Here is a 25,682-nt window from a genome sequence, read left to right as displayed (position 1 = left end):
AGATCTGTGCAGGCCCCCAAACTGATGACATCAGCAGGGAGCAGGGTCTGCAGGCCCCACGACCCCTGCCATCTCCCCCTCCTCCTCCCCCTCTGCCATCTCCCACCCCCTCCCAGTGCAATGCAGGCTCCAAGGGCAGCCTCCAAGGTGGAGACACTCAAGCCAGCAATGGGAGGAAGCAGCCACCAGCACCCAGGCTCTCCCCGCAGAAGTCCAGGGTCCGGGACAGTGAGAGGCATCGGTCTCCGAACTGTCTCACAGCTGCGAACGGCCCCGGAAGAACAGGCTCGTGTGTGCAGTGTGACATCACTTCCCATCTTGCCAGGAGACAGGGCTTTTGCCAGGAACAGGCCCCAGGGGACGAGTCGGGCAGCATTTTCATGCCACTGGCATAAATGAAGACCTGCACCAGAGGCTGCTATTCTGGGCAGAAGGTGCTGTCTGGGCTCCCTGGGGCTGCCTTCTCTGTGCCCAGCCCCTCCCTCCTGCCACCTCAGCCCCTCGCATCACCCAGGAGGGTCAGCAGCTACCAGACCCCACCCACATCTGCTGGCCCTGCTTCCCTCTGTAGGGGAAGCTGGACTGCTTCCACATCCAACTTTAACCTTCTGCAACTAACTCGACACTGGGAAAAACCCTTTCTGTCACCGCCTTTGTGCCTCAATCTGTCTCCGGAGGCTTTCCCAGACATCCTGAGCAGAGCATTCAAGAATACGTCCCGAGAAGGTCCCTCTGCCCTCACCCAAGAGGATGCCTGAGTTGGGAATCCCTTCTTACCACCCCACCCCCCAATTGGAAAGACAGTCTCACTTTCCAGACCGGCGTCCACGATTCAGAGCAGGAGGTCCAAAGCCGGGGCCCAGACACAGCATCCCTGGGCTCATCCCAAAGGCTTCATTAACCTCCCATCCCTTCCGAGGTGCCACACGTCCTGCTCTTCTATGGAGGTTTCGGCAAATCACGCCTCACTCTTGGTGGATGCTCCATACAGAAGCGCCTGTGAAAATGGCCCATCCAAGGATGCGCGAAGCCGGCCGCTACGAGAGCCTCCGTTTGTCATCCTTCCCAGCCGGGGAGGCTGCCTCCGGCCCCAGCCCTCAACTCCGATGAAGTAGAGTCGTGCAGAAAATGTTGTATAAATAAAGCCCGAGACTCACTCACTGCACCAATCAGGGACCGAGTCCTGTCTCGGCGCTGGCTGCGCGCAGCCGCCGGGAGGTGGCCGTCGGGACGCGAGCGTGGCAGTGGCGCGCCGCCCGCCAGCCCGGAGCAGTGGTGCAGGGCCTCTGCACCGCCCGCTGCTGCAGCCCCGCGGCAGCCAGCACTGCTGACTTGGCCCGGGCGGCGGGGAGGGCGGGGGAGGGCCTGCAGCAGCTTGGGTTCCAACCGCCCCTGCGCAAGGAGACCCGGGGAACCAGCAGCACGGGCTCCGCGGGCCAAGGCCGGGGCAGGTGACGGGGTGGGAGAGGAGAGCGCGCGGGAAGCACTGAGTCAGCACTGGTGCATTGCGAGCCGCCGCCGGGAAGCCTGGGACCAAGGCGCACACCCGCTCCTGCCCCTCCAGGCACACCTCCCACCTAACTTAGGGACCAGCTCTAGCCTCACCGTTTCCCTGCCACAATCGCAGGGCTAGGATGCGCCTGCTCTAAGTGATCTGGGGGATGGAAAGAGAGAATTCTTTTTAAAGATCAACCCAGGCCCACGTCAGCCCCTGGATCTGACCCGTGGGCCGGGTGGGGGAGAGTTTCTTCCTGCTCCCACCCTCCTGCAGCCCCTGGACTTGGGTCGGGCCTGGCGGAAATGGGGGCAGGGTGGGGTCTTCATCAATTGCACTGGATTTTCTGCCTGAGGCAAACCTTGGGAAATGCTGGTCCCTCGCTGTCCAGCATGGGGCCAGCTCTCGCCATGCCAGCTCCTCAGCAGCTGGCTTCCCCGTTCTACTCCCTGAGAGATGAGGGCGTCCAGGGGCCTGCAGGGGCTAAGACCCGCCCGTCCATCCCTGAGGCTCTTGCGCCACTTTGGCTGCTTCTTCCCCGACTGCCTTGATGGGGTCACTTTGGCCCTGACAGCACCTGCTGAGGGAAGGAGAGCTCTCACGATGAGAAGCTCGTAGAAACCCCTTTTCTCATCTCATATTGGCAGTGCATGTCATTCGTTTCACAAGCTCCAGTGATGTCTGAGGGCTGGGCTCTGGGGTCACCTGCTCCCCTTGGGGCACATTTGTGAAGTTCCTGTCTCACCTGACCTCCCCTTAGGGGACCAGAGACTAGTGGATGTGGGCGGGATGCTGGGCCCAACAGTGGCATTTGCTTTGCAGCCACGGACAAGAGGCCTTTCTCTTGGCTAATTCCAGATATAAAGGAATTAATTCCAGATGTAAAGGAGGCTCGTTTGTCATCCAGGCGGGGGAGGGAGGCACTGAATGGGAGAGGAGTTTGCCTGGTCATGCCAGCTCTAGTCTCTTGCTCCCCGGGGCAGAGAGGCCGCTGACACCTCCATCCCACCGATAAGGGAAAATTCGTCAAGGTTTGTCCAAACAGCACATCCTAGCAGCTTTCTGGGGGGAGGGGCAAGTTCTGCCTGTTGCACCAATGAGGCTCCATCATCAGCACCACACGATGCTGACCACCAAAGACCCTAGTGTGTGGGACCCCAGTGACTCATCTGGGTACACCAGGCTCGAAGTGTTCCACATCCAAGGATGTCAGTCTGGAAAAATTAAGTTGCTCTATATCTCAGGAGGTTCTGCAAGCCCATGCCACAGATCTATGGGCCAAGGTCAAAGATGGTGTTAAATACACAGGGAACACATAAAAAGCGGGTGGAGTGAGTCAGAGAGACAGGGATTTTGAAAGTAGAGAAGTATCAAGGTACTCCTAATTCGGGGGAGGAGGTTTGTTTTCACGGGCAGAGGGCTTTTCCAATCTAGGCAATTATGCGGTCTAAGACCCTATAAAATATCTGTCTATGAGCCCGGGTTTTCCCAAATGCCTGCAGAGGGTTCAATGGGACCACCTCTCATGCCCCAAGGAGCTTCAACTCTTGCAGCCCCTGCCAGAGTGCAGGCAGGGTTTTCTAAAGATGAGCCTCCAAGCCTGGCTCCAGTCTACAGCAAGACCCAGAACCCAATGCAGAACCCACAGAGGTCATGGCACACCGCCAGCCTTGGCCCAGTTGCTGTTTCAGGGACTTGCCTGGATAATTTATATCTGAGAGCTTTGCTGCGCATCTTTAGAGCAGATTTAGTGAGAGACCTAAAGTTTTTTTTTTTTGTAAAAAGATACCGTTTTGCTTTGGGAAGAACTGCACAGGAGCTCAGCCCGTCCAGTGCCCGGGACCACCTGGGCGCATGCCCCCGTCGGCCCTGCGTGGCATCACCCCCAATGCAGACCTGGATCCAGGCACTGCATGTCCTGGAATGCCACGCCAGTGGTGCCAGCCTCGGCGCACCTCCACCGGCACCTACTGAGGCAGCAACTGCCTTTGGGGCGGCCCTTTGGCCAGATGGGGAGGAGCCTGGTCCCGGAGACCAGAGTTCAGACGCCTTGGGCTCCTTGCGCATGTCCCCGTAGTAAAGAGCCACTGCCCCAAGTGTGCTTTCCGCTGCTTCTGTGCGAACCCCATCCCCATCTAGATGGGCTTCTTATGGAGCCCCCCACAATTGCCTGGCACCCCGTGCATCATAATTCAACACCCACTACTAACACGTCAGTGAATTCATCCCTTCTTAAATGCTGCAGCCTCTGCCCCTGCGGTCGCAAATCATTGTTTCAAGTTTCCCTCCAAAGCACATCTCAATAAACCCACAAGAAGAAAACCTCCACCCCCAATGAATAAGGCAGTGAAGGCTGCCTCTGTGTTCCCAGGGTTCAAGCCAGGCTGGAAAGATCACAACAGAGATGAGACCAGAATTCTCCAGCCCGATTCCACACGGCTTAAAGAGCCAGCTAACCAGACACAAACGCACGCACGCACGCACGCGCCGAGGCAAGGACAAAGCTTAAACTCATCAGTGAGTCTGTGGGGTCTCCCCGTGCCCAAGCATGTGAACCAACCCGAAGTCAGGTCCTGAACGCACTTTGGATTTCGCCCAGGGCTCGGCGCTCCCCAGTCTGAGTTACCCAACGGGCTGACCTGAGAGTGGGTATCCCTTTCTCTCTCCTCCTCCTCCTCCTCCCCCACCCCCCCCTCCACCGCTCCTGAGGTTCTGCAGTCACTTGAAGGAGAAAGATTTCGCAGTACGGCATTCTTAAAGCTGCAGTGTCCAAATTCTCCTTCAAACCCCAAGTGTCACAGACATCAGCGCACTTACCGGGGTCCTTTGCAGAGGGTGAGTGGGCAAGGTGGTGGGGCATGGGGGGCTTGCTTGGAGAAGCCAGGCGGGTGGGAATCAGAGACTCAGACTCTAGCGAGGGTAAAGAGGAGAGGCAGACTGCACCGTGATAGCCTCTGCAGTTAAACCAGGTTGCTGGGACTGCAGCACGACTGCAATGGAGTAGTTTTTTTTTTTTAAATCACAAAGCCACCCACCAAAATTTCCTCCACAAACTTATATTCATCGTAGCTGAATTAAAACACAAGGTGCAAACATAAAACCAACATGAGAAAGAAACCGAATGAAAAAAAAATAATTCGAACGGCATTTAAAAATTATTTGGAAAATTTTACTCCTGTGAGCAACTGACTCAGCTTTCCTTGCACGGAAAGCCATGCGGGGAGGGACCTGGATGAACTTCATGGAGCCCAGAGTTGCTGTAAAGTGCAGGGAGAGGGCTTCAGCATCTTAGAAAAGAAAGCTTTTAAAAAACCCAAAGAAAAGGGAATCGTTCTGCTGGCTACCTAAGGAGCGGGTAAAATGAGCTGACTGATGGTCTAGCATCAAGAAACCCACACACCCCTCCCGAAAGTTACCTCTCTCCTCTGCTCAGCGGCTGCCGGCTGCCGTCCTGCCCCGATGCCGGCAAGTTGCAGACTTCTGCTGGGAAGGCAGGACCCAAAATAAGAAGTGTCAGCTGGGTCCTTGCACCGAAATGATGCCAGGAGTCAACGCTGCAGACGCGGGGATGGTCTCTCCCCTTCTCCCTCCCCCATCCTGGTTTAATTTAAACCCCTGACACTGCAAGATGCCCGCTCCTACAGAAGCGCATCTCCAAAAACCCTCCTTACCACCAGGTCCAAGGCTTTGCTCCACCTCCCACATTTGTTCACCTGAAGATGCTTTTCCGGCAAAAGAAAAAAAAACAACGAAAAGAAGACAGGGACTGCAGAGTCCTTAATTCCTTCCTTCCTGGGACCACATTTTAGAGAAGGTGTGACTTGTTCAGAAGTTTGAGAACTGCAGCCTGATGCCCAGGAAGCAGCAGAAGCCATGGGTGACAAGTCTGCTCTGCTTCAGGCAGAAGTCTACACCATCACTTTACCAAAAAAAGGACAGAGGTAGACCCAGGGTCAGAAGAATAGGAAAATTCCTCTCTGTCTGCTGGCAAATTTTCAACAGTTTGGGAAAATCTCTAGTTTTGCTTTCCTTCAAGAAAATCCCGTTTTAAAAATTGGCAGGCACATGAAATGTACAAGATGGCCACAACGTGTACATTTTTGTCCTGACATGTCTGTGATTCTTAAAGTTTTTGCTCCTACCTCTGTGAAAGTTAATATGTTTTAAGATTGAGATAGGGATTTAATTGGGAAAATTCCAGGAGAGAGCTGCACTTTAAATGCAGATATGGTTAAAATAGCACATCCTAATATAATCCACGAAAGATAAAGCAGAGTAGATAAATTGAGATGGAGAGCAGGGTGAGGGGAGAAGAAGGGATTCCCAGATTTTGAATTTAATGCAGACTGAGAGTCTGAGAAAAGTCAATTAAGGAGAAAGGCGGGGAGGGAAACTAAGACTCCTAAATCAATTGTTCAGAAGGACCAACTGCATCAATTTCACATACATTTCATCACTGAAGGAAAACGTGGTGTGTGACTGGTTTCTAAACAGACCCAGGGGGAAGGCTGTGCTGCCGGCATCCTGCCTGGGACACACAGGGCCACCCAGCTGCAGTGTGCCAGCGCCGACATGGGCACCGCATCCGCCGGCCACCCTCACCCACTTTCCTGGCTCTCAGGCTTTGGCAGACAGGTAAGGCTGTGCGGCATGGGCTATGCTGACAGGCAGACCCAAGGACCAGCCACGGTCAGGCTGTTGGCACCCTCCATGCTGCACCCCTTGTCGTGGCAGGGGTGGCCGCAGACTCACGGAGGGTCCCAGTGGAAGGGACCCCAGAGAGCACACAGCCCCATCCCCCCATTTCACAGACAGGTAGTCCTGACACCCAAGAAACGGCAGGGCCTCACGCAAGGTCACCTGGCCAGTGAGAGGCAGAACCTGGATTAGAATTTGGACCTCCAGATCCTTGGTCCTGTGAACTTCGCACTGTATTTGCCATCCCCCTGCCCCTTAGGTGAGCCGACTTCCTCTGCCCCTTCTTCATATGACCTTGAGGGTCACCTCTCTGTCCTGTGAGTCACTTTACCCTCCCTAGATGGCATGCAGACTTAGGCCAAGGAGTTTCAACTCTTTGAAAGTGGGAAAAATACCAAGTCATTTTCTTGCCTTCAGAGGCAAGACCATACTTAAGGCTTAGGAACCAAAGCAAGTGTTTTTCAGTCTCCTCCGATTTTGAGACCTACAGGGTCATCTGCATTGGGGCTACTGAAACAAATTGCCACAAACTTGGTGGCTTAAAACAACAGAAGTTTATTGTCTCACAGTTCTGGAGACCAAAAGTCTGATATTAAGATGTCAGCAGGGTGGTTCCTTCTGGAGAATTCATTCCATGCCTTTCTCCCGGCTTCTGTCGATTGCTGGAAATTCTGGGCATTCCTTGCCTTGTAGATGCATCGCTCCAATCTCTGCCTCTGTCTTCATGTGCGTGGCCTTCTCCTCTGTGTGACGTCTTCCCTTCTCATTTGTCTTTTCTCTTATAAGGACACTTGTCATTGGATTTAGGGCCCATCCTAATCCAGCATGATCTTGTCTTGAGTTCCTTAATTATATCTTCAGAGACCCTTTTTCCATATAAGGTCATCACAGGTTCCACATCTTTTTTTTTGTGGAGGGGGCGTCCTTCAACCCACTGCATTGTCCATTGAAAGTTTTCACATGCGCAGCAACAGCAATGGAATATCACGGTGCTGATCCCATCCCAGTCTCTGGAGGTGCCACAACACAGAGCCCTTTAATGCCATTTGCAGCAACATAGTTGGACCTAGAGATTATCATACTAAGTGAAGTAAGTCAGACAGAGAAAGGCAAATATCATGTGATATCACTTATATGTGGAATCTTAAAAAAATGATACAAGTGAACTTATTTACAAAACAGAAGCAGACTCACAGACTTTGAAAACAAACTTATGGTTACCAAAGGGGAAAGGTGCAGGCGGGGGGGGGGGGAATAAATGAGGAGTTTGGGATTAACATATACACACTACTATATATAAAATAGATAAGCAACAAGGACCTACTGTATAGCACAGGGAACTCTACTCAATATTCTGTAATAACCTATATGGAAAAGAATCTGAAAAAGAATGGATATATGTATATGTATAACTGAATCACTTTGCTGTACACCCGAAACTAACAAAATATTGTAAATCAACTATACTCCAATATAAAATAAAAATTAAATTAAAAAAAGAGAAGTTTGGAACTCCCTGGAAGTCCAGTGGTTAGGACTCTGCACTTTCACTGCCAAGGGCCCGGGTTCAATCCCTGGTTGGGGAACTAAGATCCCACAAGCCTTGCGGTGAGGCCAAAAAAAAAAAAAAAAAGGAGTTAAGAGCTCTGTGTACGGAATGCTTGGCCTCTAAGTGCTTTACTTGTGTCGACTTAGTTAATTCTGTCAACAACCCTCTGTGGTAAGTACCGTCATCATCACCCCCATTTTACAGTCAAGGAAACTGAGGCACAAAGAGGTTTAGGTCACACAGCTACTGAGTAGCAGGATGGAGGCCATCTGGCTCCAGAACCCGTGCTCTTAACCACACTTCTGCTCAGTCGTGCTGGGGTTGCAGATACTTCTCTCTCTCTCAACTTGACACCACTGATTTTCTATCCAACCCACATCTCTGATTTGTTTCTTTTACAAATATTTATTGGGCATGTTTGAATGTGTGCTCTGTGCTGATCTAAATTCTGGGCATTGTCCTTTGCCATCCCTACCAGGGATGCCTCTGCAGCCTTTAGACACACGGGAGGGACTCAGGAAAGTAAACCGTGCAGATAAGCCCACGAGGTTACCCTAAGAACGGGGGGGACATGTCACTGCACATCTTTGTCCCTCGTGATCAACAAGACGCCCGTCAGGTCAGTAATTAACACGAAACAAAAACAAGCATCCATTTTCAAATCAACAAGAAAGAAGAAACTTGGGAACAACGGTGGTCTTTGGGAGATGCCAACATTGTGGTTCTTGCATTGGATCCTCTTTCCCAGGCTGTTTTAGCAAATCTGGTGAGTCTTTCACTTTCTTCAAGAACAAGTTCTAGGGGACTTCCCTGGTGACTAAGTGGTTAAGAATCCGCCTGCCAATGCAGGAGACACGTGTTCGAGCCCTGGTCCGGGAAAATCCCACATGCTGCAGAGCAACTAAGCCCGTGCGCCACAACTACTGAGCCCGCATGCCACAACTACTGAGCACATGTGCCACAACTACTGAGCCCGCATGCTGCAACTACTGAAGTCCATGCGCCTAGAGCCCGTGCTCCGCAACAAGAGAAGCCACGGCAATGAGAAGCCCGCACCACAACGAAGACTAGCCCCCGCTCTCTGAAACTAGAGAAAGCCGCTCGCAGCAACGAAGACCCAATGCAGCCAAATAAATCAAATAAATAAATTTTAAAAAAGAAAGAACAAGTTCTAATCCATTTTAGATTTCTTCTTAGGCCTTGAGAAATAACTTGAGCACTTTGCACACAAACTGCTGGGTGGAAGGCAGATACAGCCCCAGTTTTTTTCATTGGCTGCCTTATGCGGGGTTAATATGCAACAATCCCACTGTCTCTTATATGTTCAGTAGCAGTAGTAGAAAACTAGGTTCAACCTAGGGAAAGTGTCCTATCTGGAAGTTGTTCTAAAATATTACTCTAGATCAGGGTCTTTCCCTTTTAAGGACAAGGCAGAACCCTTGAAGGCCCAGGAGCAGTGCTGCCTGGAGATAAGCTCGAGATGGCCATCTGACTCAGCAGATTCCCTGCCTCTTACATCATAAAAAGTCCCTTGACCTTTACATAGCAAAGCATCTGGGTTGGGACTGGAGAACATTGCTGAATGCATCACTGTGGCTTTTCTTTCCAGACGAGTAAAGCTTTCTGTGATGACTTCCATGTGCTTGGCCTTTTCTCTATCAACACAAAATCACCATCACCAGGGAGGGGTCCAAGAGGGTGGCTTTCATCGTCTTCAAAAGAAGATAAAGGCTTTGCCCGCCTTGAATCTCCTACATTGTTTGACAGCTGCGCTGAGCAGAGTTCTTTCTGCTCCGAGCAATGTCGTGTGAGGGCACAAGGATTGCAGAGTCAAATGCATTTTACAATTAGTGAGAACTCTTCCACCCCAAACAGTCACACTGTTTCTTCCTCCTACTTCTTCATGGTCAGCTGGGGGACAGCAATCTCCTACCCTCCTGATCTGCCTCGTAGTCTGTTTAAACAAAAAACCCATAAATGCTCAAATATTAGATCTGCCAGCTTACATATGCACTTTGTGGGTTTTTTCAGTTGTTCATTTAAAAAGTGTTGATTGAGGGACTGCCCTGGAGGTCCAGTGGTTAAGACTCCGAGCTTCCACTGCAGGGGACACAGGTTCGATCCCTGGTCGGGGAACTAGGATCCCGCATGCCGCGTGGCACGGCCAAAAAAAAAAAAAAAAAAAGTGTTGATTGAGCACCTTCTTTGTGCAGAGCAGTGGAGAGTCACACATTCTGTCCACACTGGGCTAAAGGTGAGCTTGCGCTCCATAGATTGTTAATGTATCTTTGCTGAGACATTGGAGGTTCACAGCTTAAGCTGAGATTCTTCCCCAGGATGTCTGTGTTAACTGCCAAGGGATGATGGGGGCATCTTCAGGCCCTGGCTGCCTGATGAAAAATATTTTCAGTGCAAGGAAGCCTTCTTGGGGTCCTCGGCCATAAGCATCTTTCACTGTGCCCATGGAACTTGCATCTCTTGGCCTGTGCCCAAATGTCCCCTTATCAGAGTCACTCTCTTCTTCAAAACAGCACACCAGGACCACCTCCTTGCCTTCTGAGCAGGTATGTCAGCTCCTGACATTGTACACTTATTTGTTTATTCGTTAGCATTTGTGTCCCTACACCGGGGTGCCACCTCCCCCAAAGCAGAGAGGTTGGCTGTTTCACTCACTGCTGTGTTCGCGGCACTAGGATATTGCCTAGCAGGCAGTAGAAGCTCCATACGTTTTTGTAAATGAATAACTGAATGAATGAATGAACAAACATATTCCCTTTCTTTTCAATCTGTGCCAGTGGAATTCTTCATTTCCAGGCAAACCTACGATCTCCGCCGCTTGGGGACTTCTAATTTTCCCCCATACATGAAAGCTGGCTTCCCACAAGCCCACATGACGACTCTGCAGATCACGTCCCAAGGAAGTCACTGCTGTCCTTCCCCGACACGCAGGCCGGGGGCAAGCGCTGTCTGAGCAGGCCGTCCCTCTGCCATAGTGCACCCCTTCGGAGTTGCCCTTCATCTCAGAATAAAATGCAAACACCCTACCAAGGCCCAGGAGGCTGTGAGGTCCAGCCTTGACCCCTGCCTCCAGCCTCCCACCTCCTCTTGGCCGACCTCTCCCTCCTGCTCAGCTTCAGCAGTTCCAGCAGCCCCTGGCCTCCTCCTGATCTCCCTGAACAGCCCCCGACGGCTCCTTCTCACCTTCAGGTGTCAGCCCGGCTCCCTTCCTGGAAGAGCCTCTTTTTTTTTTTTTTTTTTAATTATTTTTGGTTGCGTTGAGTCTTCATTTCTGTGCGAGGGCTTTCTCTAGTTGCGGCTAGTGGGGGCCACTCTTCATCGCGGTGCACGGGCCTCTCGCTATCGCGGCCTCTCTTGTTGCGGAGCACAGGCTCCAGAGGCGCAGGCTCAGTAGTTGTGGTGCACGGGCCCAGTTGCTCCGCGGCATGTGGGATCTTCCCAGACCAGGGCTTGAACCCGTGTCCCCTGCATTGGCAGGCGGATTCTCAACCACTGCGCCACCAGGGAAGCCTCTTCAAGAGCCTCTTTTGATGGGCTCCCTGGAGTGGCTCTTGGCTCCCTGCTCCTTCCCAATCAGTCCCTGCAGCCCGGCATCTGTCACTGTCTGTGATTCTCTGGTTCATCTGTTCTCTCAGGAGAAGGACAGTGTTCATCCCTGGACACCCTGGGCAGGAAGAATGCCTGGTATCAATGCCAGCACCCCCCCGCAACATCAACGAGAATGTCTGTCGGATCAAGGGCTGCATGACTGCTCCCGGGCGCTCAGCCTACGGCCATGTTCCCACAGCCTTCTCTTTCGACACCTTTATTAATCTGCTCGGGCCACCGTAAAAAGCAGCACAGACTGGGCAGCTTACACGACAGAAATGTATTCTCTCAGTTCTGGAGGCTGGAAGTCCAAGATCCAAGGTTTCGGCAGGGTTGGCTTCTCCGGAGGCCTCTCTCCTTGGTTTGCAGACGGCTGTCTTCTCGCTGTGTCCTCACATGTTCTTCCCTCTGTGTGTGTCTGCCTCGTAATCTCTTCTTCTTATAAGGATGCCAGTCAGATTGGATCAGGGCCCCGTAAGGACCTCACGTTAACTTAATCACCTCTTTAAAGACCTCATCTCCAAATACAGTCACACTCTGAGGTACCGGGGGTGGGGTTTCAGCATACGAATCTTGTGGGGGGCACCTAATAACACACCTGCTATCCACTCACTCCCGCCATCACTGGCTGCCTTGCGTGAGCTCTCCCACTCTCCTTTGAATTTGGCCTTCGGCCCCCATTCTCCTTCCCACTCCTCCTCTCGGTGACCTCAGTGTCCCCATTGCTCATGTTTTGCTTATAGAAGCTTTCTGCTCAGATCCTTGTTTCTTGGGCTTGGCTATCCGGTTGCTCAGCCCACTACCCGGCAATTACCCCATTTGCTGAGTGCTTACTAAGGGCCGGTGCTGCCCCCGCACTTCCCATATTTAAGCCTCACGTAACCCAGGAGGTGGCTCTGACTGCCCCCATATTATTTAGGCAGGAACCAAGCTTGGACAGGTCGAATGAGCTGCCCCAGGTCATAGAGTTGAAAGTGGGGGGACCTGGAGTGGAACCCAGACTTTCAGCTTCAGGGCATGTGCTCCAAACACCATGTTTGCCCACAGATTCCCAGGGCACATCATCGGTGGGGTGAGGAACTAGGACAGGCAGGCTCACTTAGAGAGCAACAGACAGGGCCATCGATAGACTGGCAACCAAAGAAGAGATGGCAACATTAGAAAGAGCGGAATAGGAATAAAAAGCATGGCAATCTGGTCCATTTCCATAAGCCCTCCAAGCCTCCAGAGGTCCCCAGTGCATCACCATACACCTCACCATAGAGAACAGCAGGAGAAGAGCCTGTTCAGTGAGGACTGGCAGAGTCAGCGAATAAAAATACAGGACTCTCAGTTAAATCTGAATTTCAGATGAACAACAAATTATTTTTTAGTCTAAGTATGGCCCATGTAATATTTGGGACATGCTTTTACTCAAAAACTATTTGTTGCTTACCTGAAATTCAAGATGACTGGACATCCTGTATTTTATCTAGCAACCCTATGTTCACTACATGTTTGATTTTAAAAAGGAAGAGAATGTGCAATGTATTCTAGAGAGATTTCCTTCCAAAATGGGTAAAATAAAATGATGGGTGCTTAAGTGATCCTTTGTAACAGATGTAACAGATAAGAACTGTGTAAATGGGGGCTTCCCTGGTGGTCCAGTGGTTAAGAATCTGCCTGCCAATGCAGGGGACACAGGTTCAATCCCTGGTCTGGGAAGATCCTACATGCCTTACGGAGCAAGTAAGCCCGTGTGCCACAACTGTTGAGCCTGCGCTCTAGAGCCCACGAGCCACAACTACTGAGCCCACGCACTGCAACTACTGAAGCCCGTGTGCTGCAACTACTGAAGCCCATGCGCCTAGAGCCTGTGCCCCGCAACAAGAGAAGCCACTGCAATGAGAAGCCCATGCCCCACAACGAAGAGTAGCTCCTGCTCGCCGCAACTAGAGAAAGCCCGCACGCAGCTATGAAGATCCAGCATGGCCAAAAAAAAAAAAAAAAGAACTGTGTAAATGACAGAAGCCATAAGTAGAGACTTAAACAAAATAGAGGTTTATTTCTCTTTCATATAAAAAAATTCTGGAGGTCAAAGGTCCACAGTGTCATCAGGGACCTGGGCTCCTCCTACCTTTTTCTTCTCTCATTCTTAGCATGTGACTTCCAGACTCACTGTCACCTCATGAGCCAAGAGGGTTGCTGGAGCCCCAGCAATCACATCAGCATTCCAGGCAAGAAGCAAGGAGCAGGTGGAGGAAGAATATGAAAAAAGCACATGCCAGCTGTCTATTCCCCTTTTCATAAATTCTATAATACTTGATAACTTATGCTTACAACTCGTTGGCCAGAACTTAATCACGTGGCCCTATTTAGCAGCAAGAGAAGTTTGGAGATGTAGTGTTATAACTGTGTACATTGCCACACTGTAAAAAATCAAGGATTTGTTAGTAGAAGAAGGGGAGAATGGATATTAGGTAGGCACGTAGACAATAAAACACTATGTCTTCTTTCCTTGTGTATTAGGATACCTGGCCTTTCCGCAGGAGGACTTTAAGGGCCCACTTTTGAAAAATATAGGCAATTTTAACACACCTGCTATTTTGTTTTATAGACTTCACTTGTTACGATCCTAAGCCACCAAGGGTTACAGTTTAATATAACAGAAGAGTAATAAAATAAAGCAGCAGATTGATCTTTTTATATCTAAAATCTAATTAAAAAGAATTTTTTAAGGATAAGAGTAAACTCCTTGAAGAATAAATTTCAGGTCTCTGTGGCTCTCCCCACTCTACCCTTAGATTGTAATTCGATTCAGGCTTTGCCCAGATCCTACTATGCGCCCGACATGGTGTAGAAGCAGGGGGTAAAAGGAGGGCTGTGTGGCGCCCACCCACGGGGTGCTTGCTCTCGTGGAGGGATACATGGGTGTGAAATGGCCTGAGATAGTGCCTGGGTTCCTTCCTGATTAGGTCAGGTGAGGAAAGAGACTGGTTAGGTTGGGTGGGGAAATCACTCATGTTCCTGACAAAACTCATCCAGTGGAGGAGAATTCCGGTCCTATGACGCTCCACGCGGGCTGTAAAGACCTTCATTAGCAGCTGCAGCTCTTCTCAGTGACTCGGGTTTGGGGGCAATTTTCTGGGTCTCCTGAAATCACTCAGTGATTTGCATGGGTCTCTTGAATTCTGCTGAGAATATTTCACCTTTTAGATTTCGTATGAAGCAAAACTCTTAAAAGATGAAAAAAAAAAAAGAAAGAAAGAAAGAAATCCTTGCTTTGCCCTCAATCTTTGGATCATTAAAAGCGTGTGTAATGGGATGTTCTAAAGGGACTCACCGGCTCCGTTTCAGTCATGGGTCCAGTCTTGGGAGGCCACCATTCCCAGCTCCACGGGGACAAACACGCGAAGGAGGGGTCAAGTGACTGCTTTGCGTCCATCAGCTCAATAACTACTCTGAGAGAGAAAAAAGATGCATCACATTTGAGATGAGGGAAGAATGCTTTTCAGTGGTCATTGTCCCGCGAGTATCGCCCCCACGTGGAGGAGCGGGGACTTGCTTCCCCTTACCACTAGCTGGCTGAAGGGATCTTTACGTAAAGAACTCAGAGGGCAACACAGGTGCCCCAGGGCACCGTGCAACTCCCGCCTGAGAAATCGAAAGGTGGAGAAGGGACGCCTGGCTAAAGCACCCCCCTGGCAGTGACATTCTTTCCCTGAGAGCCGGTTCAAGGTGGGAGCTCCTGGGGACCAGGTGTGCGTCTGGGAGAGTCTTTGATCTTCCCAATAGATCGCCTGGACGGGAAAAGAGACCTCAGAGGAAGAGGTCTGATCTCCAGGGACTGGGGATGGAATTACAAATAACAAAAAGCCAGCCAGAGAAGGCATTTTCACAGGAGTCAAAAGAACAGCAGGTGTCAGCTCTTCCCTGTTGAAATTTCCAAAGACCCTTCAAAGTGCCTGGTGTGATAAGCTTTGAATATCTGCCGAGCCCAGCGAGCAGCGATGCCAGCCCAGGACCTCCCAGTCCAGGTAAACCTCACCTGTCGCTTTCTCGTGTCTTCTTCCTGCAGTTCGGGAGCAGGCAGAGGCCACAGCTAGCAATCGGAGGGCCGCCCAGGTAGAAAAACAGTATCCTAGCCCCTCCCCTCCAGGAGCTGGGGGCAGGGAAAAGCTGTAACTCTGGGGTTCTGACTATTATATGGGACTAGACATTTAAAATCCTGGCTGGAGAGAGAGGCTGAGAAAGTCAGATCTCATCCAAGATTTCAGTTTCAGATTTCATCCAGAGGTGGAGTAAGCGTCCCAGCAGGTTTGAACCGCCAGTGGGGCAAGATGAAGTTTTGTCTTTTGCACCCAATGAGTCCCACTTGTTCAAGGTACCAGCTACATGTGAAAGCTTTAAAAATATCTCAGGGTTAATCTCCCAGTTGCAGGAAAGCACAATAAGCAAGGCATTAATTAGGGCTCCATTTACACTTCCTGCTTCACCTCTAAGTACCTGTTTACGTGGAGCTGGTTCTTCTAATGGCTGCACTCATTCCTGTTCTATTTGTAATTGGGATTTCTTTAAGTACCTGGGAGCCATGCTCTAATATTAGCCAACTTTCTGGAACTTAATACAGATAAACTCATTTGGGGGTCTCATCCATGTGGCACTTAATTCTAGAAGAATTAGGAGAACGTCATTATTAGCCTGTTACCCAATGGCGTGGGTTCTAAGAATGAAGTATTTCAGAGACCCAGGCATATGTTTGAGTTTCATATGCCTTTTACTTTGTAATGGGGACTCACGTACTCAACATTCTCCTACAATGGACTGGTGTTGATATCAAGGCAAAGTGTCTGATTTTAGCTAACACATAATTACCTTTTACAATAAAATTGCAGCTGGACAGTTGAGGAGGCATTGAGAGGGATGCAGAAGTAGAAATGAGAACTGGGCCCTTGAAGAGGTTTTCGCTGTGTGGACATTGGCTGCTGTCCCAGGTCTGAAAAGTGTCAGTCTTGGGGATAAACCTCTGTGTGTCTAGCACTCCCCATACAAAGGTCAAAGGATGACTGGCTTGTTCTAATCCCAGGGCACAGGGGAGACAGGCGGGCAGGGTATCCTGGGCTAAATGATACTGCACAAGCCAGACGCCTCTCAGATCCTCATACATGGGATGTTGCCCCAATGTGACTTTCTTTTTTCTTTTCAGTATTTTCTTTTATTGTGATAAAGCATACACAACATAAAGTTTACCACTTTAATCATTTTAAGTGCACCATTCAGTGGCATTACGTATTCACAGTGCCGGGTAACCATCACCACCATCCATTGCCACAACTTTTTTCATCTTCCCAAACAGAAACTCTGTACCCAATAAACACCAACTCCCATTTCTCCGCTCCTCCTGCCCCTGGCAACCACCATTCTACTTTCTGTCTCTATGAATGCGCCAGTTTTAGGCATCACAAATAAATGGAACCGTACAACATTTGTCCTTTTGTGTCTGGCTTCTTTCACTTAGCATAATGTTTTCAAGGTTCATCCATGTTGTAGCATGTACCAGAATTTCGTTCCTTTTCGTGGCTGAATAATATCTCATGGTGTGGATGTACCACATTTTGTTTATCTGTTCATCTGTTCACTGATACTTGGGTTGTTTCCACCTTCTGACTATTGTGAATAATGCTTCTACGAATGTTGGTGAACAAGTATCTGGGTCCCAGCTTTCAGTTCTTTTGGGTATGTAACTAGGAATGGAATTGCTGGATCATATAGTAATTCTGTGTCTAACTTTCTGAGGAACCTCTAACCTGTTTTCCCTATAGCAGCTGCACCATTTTACATTCCCACAAGCAGTGCATGAGCATTCCGATTTCTTCACGTTCTCCCCAACACTCGTTATTTTCCCTTTTTTGTTTGGTTGTTTAAGTACAGCCATCCTAGTGGGTGCGAAGTGCTGTCTCATTGTGGTTTGACTCGCGTTTCTCTAATGACTAATGACATTGAGTATCTTTTTATGTGCTTTTTGGTCATTTGCATATCTTCTTTAGAAAAATGTCTATTCAAATCCGTTGCCCATTTTTGAATTGGGTTGTTTGGTTTCTTTTGTTGCTGAATTGTGGCGGTTCTTTATATATTCTAAACACTACAAATTTACGAATATTTTCTCCTATTTTGTGGGTTACCTTTTCACTCTCTAGGGTCCTTTGATGCACAATCAAATGGGACTTTTTGCATACGTTGAAGAAAAAGTTGATCTGACAAAGATCTGCCAGCTGACAGCTATGTAATGTTAATTAACTCATCTATTTAACCCACAAGTATGTATTAAGGAGACCCTCGTTCTGGGGTTTATGTTCACAAGATATAGTAGCCACCAGACAGCTCCCCTTCAAAGCATTTATAGTCTAGTTAACAAGACACTTCCCGTAAAACAGAGAGGCTGAAAAACAACCACAGTGGACGTTGGCAACTGACATACGATCATTTCAAATGTGTGAATTCCAATCGGATGTGACAGGAAGTGCCCCCGCACCAAGAGAGGTTGGTCGGGGAAAGCCACACAACTCCGCATCACCTGCCCCAAACCGCACGATCACATTTATCACCAGCAATCAATATTGCCATCCTCACAGTACGGCATCTGTACCATATGCCATACGCTGTATGGCATCTAAACTAGCAAGAACTTGAGAACATTAACTTTAGGTGTTACAGCATTCCCAGCTCAGTTGGTCCCTAACCAGGTCAAGATTATTATATTCTGGGGAAAGAGCTCCTTTGTAGCTTTGAAACATATAAATACATCAGCAGTCCCACCTTTCATGGAGGCTACATCATCAAAATTACAGGAACATTTTTTACTGAGCGCCTATCTTATGTCATGGGTGCTCTGTTTTCTTAATCTTGATTTTAAAATAATAATAATAATAAAAGTTATTTACTGTTATATATCATTGAGTTTAACAGCAGTAGATCTTACAAAACCAAAAAGTTAAAAGGCAATCATTTATATAATCAAAGGAGTCTGTAGCTCTGAAAGCCCTCATCTTAAATGCTTATGAAGAGGTTTTCTGGCACAGATAAGATGGGTTTATAGAAGCATTAAATCTCTGGACAATATCAGCAGAGACCCTCATCACGAGTCCTGGGCCTTGGACAAGTGAAAGCCAATCAGAAATTATGGTTGCTGAAATGGTAATATAAGTACATGAGGGAAATATTGTATCTGAATGACATGTTGTTTTCCAGCAACATTTTTGTTACTTAAGGCAAGGTACACTCATATTTCAGGGCGCCTAATGGCACTGACTTGATTGCCAACTGTCCCTACTTGAAACCTGGCTCCCCTACGAGAGTTCAAGCTCCTTGAGGGTAGCTGTGTCTCCTGGGCCCTCAAGACTTGCCTGAGAGGGACTTCCCTGGTGGTCCAGTGGGTAAGACTCCACACTTCCACTGCAGGGGGCACAGGTTCGATTCCTGGTCAGGGAACTGAGATCCCTCATGCCGTGCAGTGTGGCCAAAATAAATAAATAAGTAATAAAGTATTAAAAAAAAAGACTTGCTTGAGAGTGGGGGGACCCAACTGCTTCAGCCAAAAGGCCAAGCAGCATCCTTGATTATTTCTCCTCCCTTATCCCCTACGTCTAATGCATCAGCAAATCCCATCAATTTCCTCTCCGGAAGCCTCTCTCCACAGAATACAGATGTCCCTTGTACGTCAACCATGTGTTTCTGATGCTTTGACATCCGGGGCCTTGCTGACCCTGGAGGGACTGCCCCTCCCAGGGCTAGCCAGTTCCTAGAAATAGTCTGTGATTCACTCTGGCGCGTGCCTTTCATATGCAAACAAACCCATCCAGATCCCTAAGCTCCAACCTCCTTCTTTATCAGGCTCTCAGACTCAGGGCCACTATCTACCTGCCCTAATCACCCTGGACCAGATACAGACAACTAGGGGACAGCCCCTACGCCCCAGAGCCTGCTGAAAACTCTTCAAACTGGCCAGTCCTAAGCCTGCTGACCCTGCCTTGCCCATGCTTCCCTTGGAAACCACTATAAAGGCCCTTGTACACATTTTCCCTCACTCCCTCTGCCTCCTGGCTGACCCTGGTGCATCCCCACGTGGCCCTGCGTGGGCAGCAGGGCGTGCCCACTCTTCTTGGGAACTGAACTGTAACAAACTACCTTCTCAATGGCAGTCATCTCCTGATCTGTTGGCCTTGCGGTACCTGAATAGTAATAACATCTACATTTTAATACATCCTGGAGTTGTGCCCCTAGCCTGTCTGGACCCTACAATAACCCCCACACACTCAATGTGCTTCTCCGGGCCTGCAGCCCAGAAGCCCAGGGACTTTCCAAAATGAAAACTGATTGTGTCCTTCTCGTCTTTAAAATTCCCTAGGGGCTTCCACTACAAATTAGAATGAAATCCACATTCATTTCCGTAGCCTGGAAGGCACCACGTGTCCCAGCTTCTACAACCTGTTCTTAGGTCTCCCCTTGCTCAGTGCTCCAGCCACACTGGCCTCCTTTCGGTTCTGCAAAGATGCCAAACTATTTCCTGGCTTGGGGCCTTTGTACGTGCTGTTCTCTCTGCCCGGAACACTCTTCCCCTAGCTTTTGTGTGACTGGCCCTTTTCCCTCTGGTCTCAGTCAAATATCACCCCTGGAGAGACCTTCCTTAACTGTACAGTCAGACATCCTGTTCCATTATTCTGTTTTATTTTCTTCATCACACTTGTCACTCTGTAATTATTCTTTTACTGCTTTATGGTCCATCTCTCTACCACACACCCCGACATGGAGTAGAACATAAGCTCCTTGAGAACAGGAGCCTTGTTCATGGCTATGTTCCCTGAGCCTAGACAGCCTGGCATGTCGTACTGGGTGAATGAATGAGGGGTACCTTACCTGTGTTTCCAGGACTGGAGAGGGGAGTGGAAGGGGCTGAGGAGTAAGGAGTTGTCCCCTGCTGTGACCCTGCAGCCACTTGGGAGCTGCGGGCTCCCCAGAGGCTCCCCAGCTCCTGGCCTCGTATCAGGCTACTGCAGTGTCAGGGCTGGGAGAGACAGACAGTGCCTGCTTCCTGGAGAAGCCAACGGGAAGCCAGCCTCTGTCTCGTGAGGTTCTGCTGACCATCACATTTCCCCTGCAAGGGTGCCTTCTCCTTCCGCAGACCCCAGGTTCATCTGTCCCCTGCTCCAGAAGCTTGGCTGTCCCCAGGCTGCGTCTCCATTTGGCCCAAAGGATATGATGCAGCTTTTGCCGGTGCAGAGATGTCTGGGGCGGCTGCCAGCACTTTTATCTTTTCATTTCATCTGCCAGCCAAGAGCTTTCCCCTCCTTTTGCCTCTTGAAGCTTAAGGCAAGAAATGTTGACCTTGAGTACAGGTGCTTCTTAATTTGTTACTCAAGGTCCCCTGTCCTGGTTCACAGCCCAGCCAGCTGTTCCCCAATCTTCTCTCTTCTTTTCCCTTGACCCCCCGTTCCCTGGAAGCCTCAAAACAAAATTTGGGATTTTTTTCCTGAGATCTGGTTCAGGCAGTAGGAGCACTGCTAGTTTGCCCCCTTTACTCAAGGGTACCAAGGCACCTTTTTAGACTGTGGCCAAGTGGCCGCTTGGAGGAAACATTTCCAGAGTCATGCGCAGAGTGAAGGGGACTCCAACCCCTGAACTTGGGGGCCTCAGCTCCCCACCTTGTACCACATTCATCTGACAAACATTTTTTGAGGATCTGCTGCTTGCCAGGCATTGGTCTGCTGGGGTCTGTCTTACTGGACCGGGGAGGGACTTTGGTCATGTCAGTGTTGCATAGAAATCCAAGCATATGTGTTTGGGGCACATTATGTGACAGTTCAACAAAGCATTCTGGGACAACTGGATAGTCACATGCAAAAGAATAAAGTTGGACCTCCTACCTCTCACATCATACACAAAAATTAACCAAAAATGAATCAAAAGCCTAAACGTACGAGCTAAAACAAACTCTTAGAAGAAAATGCAAGCATAAATTTTCATGATATTGGACTAGGCAAAGCCTTCTTAGATATGATTCCAAAAGCACAAGCAACAAAAGAAAAAATAGATAAACTGGACATCAGAATAAAAAATTCTTATGCTACAAAAGACACCATCAAGAAAGTGAAAAGACAACCCACAGAATGGGAGAAAATTTTTGCAAATCTGGTAAGGGGCCTGTATCTAGAATATATAAAGAATTCTAACAACTCAATAATAAAAAGATAACTCACTTGAAAAATGGGCAAATAATCTGACTAGATATTTCTCCAGAGAAGATATACAGTCATCCAATAAGCACCTGAAAAGATGCTCAATGCCATGAACCATCAGGAAAATGCAAATCAAAAAAACACAATCAGATCCACTTCACACCCACAAGGATGGCTAGAATCAAAAAGTCAGATAATAACAAGTGTTGGCGAGGATGTGAGAAATAGGATCATCCATTGTTGGTAGGAATGCAGACTGGTGCAGCCACTGTGGAAAATAATCTGGCAGTTGCTCAAAAAGTTAAACACAGAGTTACCATATGACCTAGCAATTCCACTCCTAGGCATATACCCAAGAGAATGAAAACATTATGTCCACATAAAAACAGGTATATGTTCATGGCGGCATTATTCATCATAGCTCAAAAGTGAAAATAACCCAAATGTCCAAGAACTGATGAATGGATAAACAAAATTTGGTGTATCTGTACAATCAAATGCTATTTAGCAATAAAAAGGAATGAAGCACTGATACATGCTACAACATGGATGAACCTTGAAAACATTATGTAGATACACATTATATATGTCTATCTAACATACTATATATACACAAAAGGCCACATATTATAGGATTCCATTTATATGAAATATACAGCATAGGCAAATCCACAGAGACAGAAGGTAGATTAGTGGTTCCCTAGGACTGGGAGTGTTCGGGGAAAATAGGGAGCAAGTGCTAATAGGTACATGGTTTCTTGTTGGGGTGATTAAAATGTTTTTAATTGATTGTGGTGATGGTTGCACAACTCTGTGGCTATATTAAAAAACAATGAATTGTACACTTTAAATAGATGAATTGTGTATTATGTGAATTATATCTCAGTAAAGCTATTACCAAAAAAATCATGTGATAAAGATCCTGGACAATCAAGAGAGTTTGAGAGTCTGGAAATTTATAATTTGTGGTAGGCAGAATAATGACTCCCTAAAGATGTCCAGGCCCTAATGTCTGGAACCTGTGAGTATGTCACCTTATATGGCAAAAGGGACTTTGTAGCTGTGATTAAACACATGCACTCTGAGATGGGGAGATGATCCTGGTTTGCACAAGTGTGCCCAGTCTAATCGTGAGTCATTAAAAGCAGAGGTCCTTTCCCAGATGCATCAGAGAGATGAACCTGAAAATAATGACGAGAGATACAAAGCATTTGACCTGCCATTGCTGGCTATGAAGATTGAGGAAGGAGGCCACAAGCCAGGGAATGTGCTAGCCTCTAGAAGCTGCGAATGGCCCTCAGCTGATAGCCGGCAAGGGAACAGGGATCTCAGTCCTAAAATCACAAGGATCTGAATTCTGCCAACACCCAGATGAGCAAGAAAAGGGCTCCCCTTGAGAGGAACACAGCAGCCCTGCCACCCCTTGGTTTTAGTCCGGTGAGACCCACATCAGACTTCTGACCTAAAGGGCTGTAAGATAATATATTTGCTTTGTTTGAGCCACTAAATAGTAGTCAACTGTTATGGCCACAATAGAAAACCAATATGTAGCTACTTTATGTAGACTTTATGAAGCTAATCTTAAAAAAAAAAAAAAAAAGAAAGAGAGAGAGAGAGTGCTGGGCTTTCTCATGCCTGGGGATGAAAAGATGTACTGGTGGTTGAAAATCCACGACACCTGTTCTTTCCTCCCCACCCTGTACAAAGAGCAGAGTGAAGGAGTAGAACTAACTTAGTGACTGCTGCCCCAAAATAGAAACTGCTGCCCCAAAATAGAAACTGCAACATGATTTTATTTCTAACTCCACTGCCCTCTCTTGTGAGTCATTCATCTCTCCAGGTCTCACTTTCCACATCTGGGAAGCAGGCTGAAGTAACCCTGACTTCTGCCTACCCCACTGTTTAGGAAGACAAAAAAAGCTTCAAACAGAGCTCCAGGGCGCTCCTTGCAGACACAGTTCAGGTCACGGGACACCCTCCATCACCACCACAGGGCATCACTCCTTTCTTCCGGCTTCCTTCAGAGGGTTTTGGGCATACCTGGTCCCATGGGATGTGGAGTACCTTGTGATGTGGCATAACCTGTGATGTGGCATACCTTGTGATGTGGCCTTGTAGCTGCTGTTAGCAAAGAAATGAGAAAAGCTTCAGGTATGCAAAGGTGCTAAAGCTCATCATAAAGCTCCATGGACAAGCTTTGAGATTTTTGGTTTTAGGCGGCAATGCTCTCACACCTGGATGAAACCAAATTGTTTTCATGATAGAAAGAAAGCAAAGTAATGGTCCAGATCAGACTAGAAGGTACAGAATCAGGAGGAGACTGAGATAAGGACTAAGAGTGAGGGAGGAGGGTAGAGAAATGAAAACATATCAACTATGTGTGGGCATGGAAGTACTGGCAGGGAGAACAGCTGTGACACCCTAGGCTCATTTCATGTCACTCCCCAGTCCCCACCCCACTGACACCTAAGTGGACACATGCATGTTCTTAAGAAGCTGGTTACTGCTGACTTGGCTTTGGGATGTTTTGAAAGGTGCCCTCGAGGTAACCGACGTTAGCTGTACAGGGATCTGGGAAACGTCCCCACCGCTCATATCAGTCTCTGAGCACTGCCTTCTCCCATCTGTGCCTCCTTTGGCCCCAGTTCACATGCTATGCGAGTGCACAGTGCACCCAGGGTTACGAACACGGGAAGGGCTCTTGGCCAAGTCCTGGCATCGTCCAGCATGGTTTGGCTGGCCGCTGCCCTAGACCCTCCCACCCACTTCCAGCTATGGAGGCAGCCGGGCAGGGACCTGGCTACTTGACTCTCCCCTTGGGTACCACCCACTATGGCCAAATCCTTGCTGAGGCCCAACAGCTCCGTGCAGGCCCCCAGATGGCCCCTGGCTTTGATGACAGTGGAGCCCAGCCCCCCTTGGCTCCCCAGCCTTCCTGGAACCCTCTTGCTTAATATCCTGTGTGGTAATCACGCCTGTTGGCCCTACTTAGTCCTGCTGGCCACTGCCAAGTTCCTTCTGCTAGTTCCTGACATTCCTACCTCTAATGGAACCTTCATGGAATCAAAAGCTGCTACAAGTTTTCTTTCTCTGGTCAGAATGCCCTCTGTTGGGTGGTCAAGCGCTCTGCAGCACAGGTGACCAGGCATTCTCCTGTCTCTGGGATGGGAGGAAGGTGAGTCTGAAGAAGGGAAAGAGCCAAGATGCTCAGGAGTAGGGATGAGACCATCCAGGAGGTGGTCCTGGGTGGTGTGGCTGGTCAATGTAGCAGCAGCCCTGCCTTATTTAACTCAAGGTCATGCAGGGTCTGTTGAGAAGCAGGAAGTAGCAGCAGCTTCTCTGATGGCTGCGGCCCCACAGGGGGCACTGACCACACTGTAGGGCTGGGAGGAAAGTGGGCATGAAGGTGAGAGTGAGGGTCAGGTACTGCGTGATAATGGTGAAGAGTGGGGCAGGGGGCCGTTATACCACCCACTGAGTGCTCAGAGAGGTAGCTCACCCTGTCATCTCTTTATAACCTCACCATCACCCCGCAGAGAAGGCCTTCTTCCCATCCACGATCTTGCTAATAAAGCCACACAGGTGCAAGCTACCACTTCCTGGGCACTTATCACAGGTTAGTGTCTTCAAAGTCACACAAGTGTAGGCAGAGAGTTGAAGCTGCCTGGTGGAGACACGGCCCATAGCCTGCTCTCCCACCCCTAAATCACTACTTCTGGATTTTAAAAATGGGATACACCAAGCCGCTCGTTCCATAGATGGAGAAAAGCGAGGTCAAGTGACCTGTTCCAGGTCCTACAGCTTGTGCCAGATCGTGGGCAACCCGGCTCCACGACACAACCACTTCCCTCGGCCCTCGTGTGTCCCAGAAGGCGGCCTCTACGATGCACAAGAGAACCCAGGGCGACAGAGAATGGTCCGCTCACTTCGTTCTTAAGTCCAGCCCATCCACGGGAACCAAGGAATCATGTGGGTGGGCCTCGCGGGAGGGCCCTGCCCCCGCCCCCCTACCCCGCCCCCTGCCCCCCTACCCCGCCCCCCTACCCCCGCCCCCCTAACCCCAGCGACCGGAGCTAGGGGGCGTGGTCTTGCCTGCGCCTCGGCCGCCCGCCCCTGGTTCGGC

The 25,682-nt window shown here is 49.1% G+C and overlaps 1 long non-coding RNA gene across 6 annotated transcripts; it reads right to left on the bottom strand.

The window, feature by feature from the left end:
- Positions 1–4,176: 4,176 nt before the first annotated feature.
- LOC309628199 lies at positions 4,177–25,497 on the bottom strand. 6 transcript variants are annotated; one of them, XR_014244236.1, is made up of 4 exons: positions 23,658–25,497; positions 15,376–23,623; positions 14,671–14,788; positions 4,177–7,259 (listed from the first exon to the last, which is right to left on the bottom strand). It is a non-coding gene; the product is annotated as an uncharacterized lncRNA (long non-coding RNA). The 6 variants fall into 6 exon arrangements; XR_014244237.1 differs by having other exon boundaries at positions 20,241–23,623; XR_014244238.1 differs by having other exon boundaries at positions 14,671–23,623; positions 23,658–23,680; positions 25,059–25,497.
- Between the last annotated feature and the right edge of the window lie 185 nt (positions 25,498–25,682).

The sequence above is a fragment of the Balaenoptera borealis genome, assembly GCF_965194805.1.
Source record: "Balaenoptera borealis genome assembly, chromosome: 1".
In the NCBI taxonomy this organism is placed as follows: domain Eukaryota; kingdom Metazoa; phylum Chordata; class Mammalia; order Artiodactyla; family Balaenopteridae; genus Balaenoptera; species Balaenoptera borealis.
This window is presented reverse-complemented; position numbering and strand designations above follow the sequence as displayed.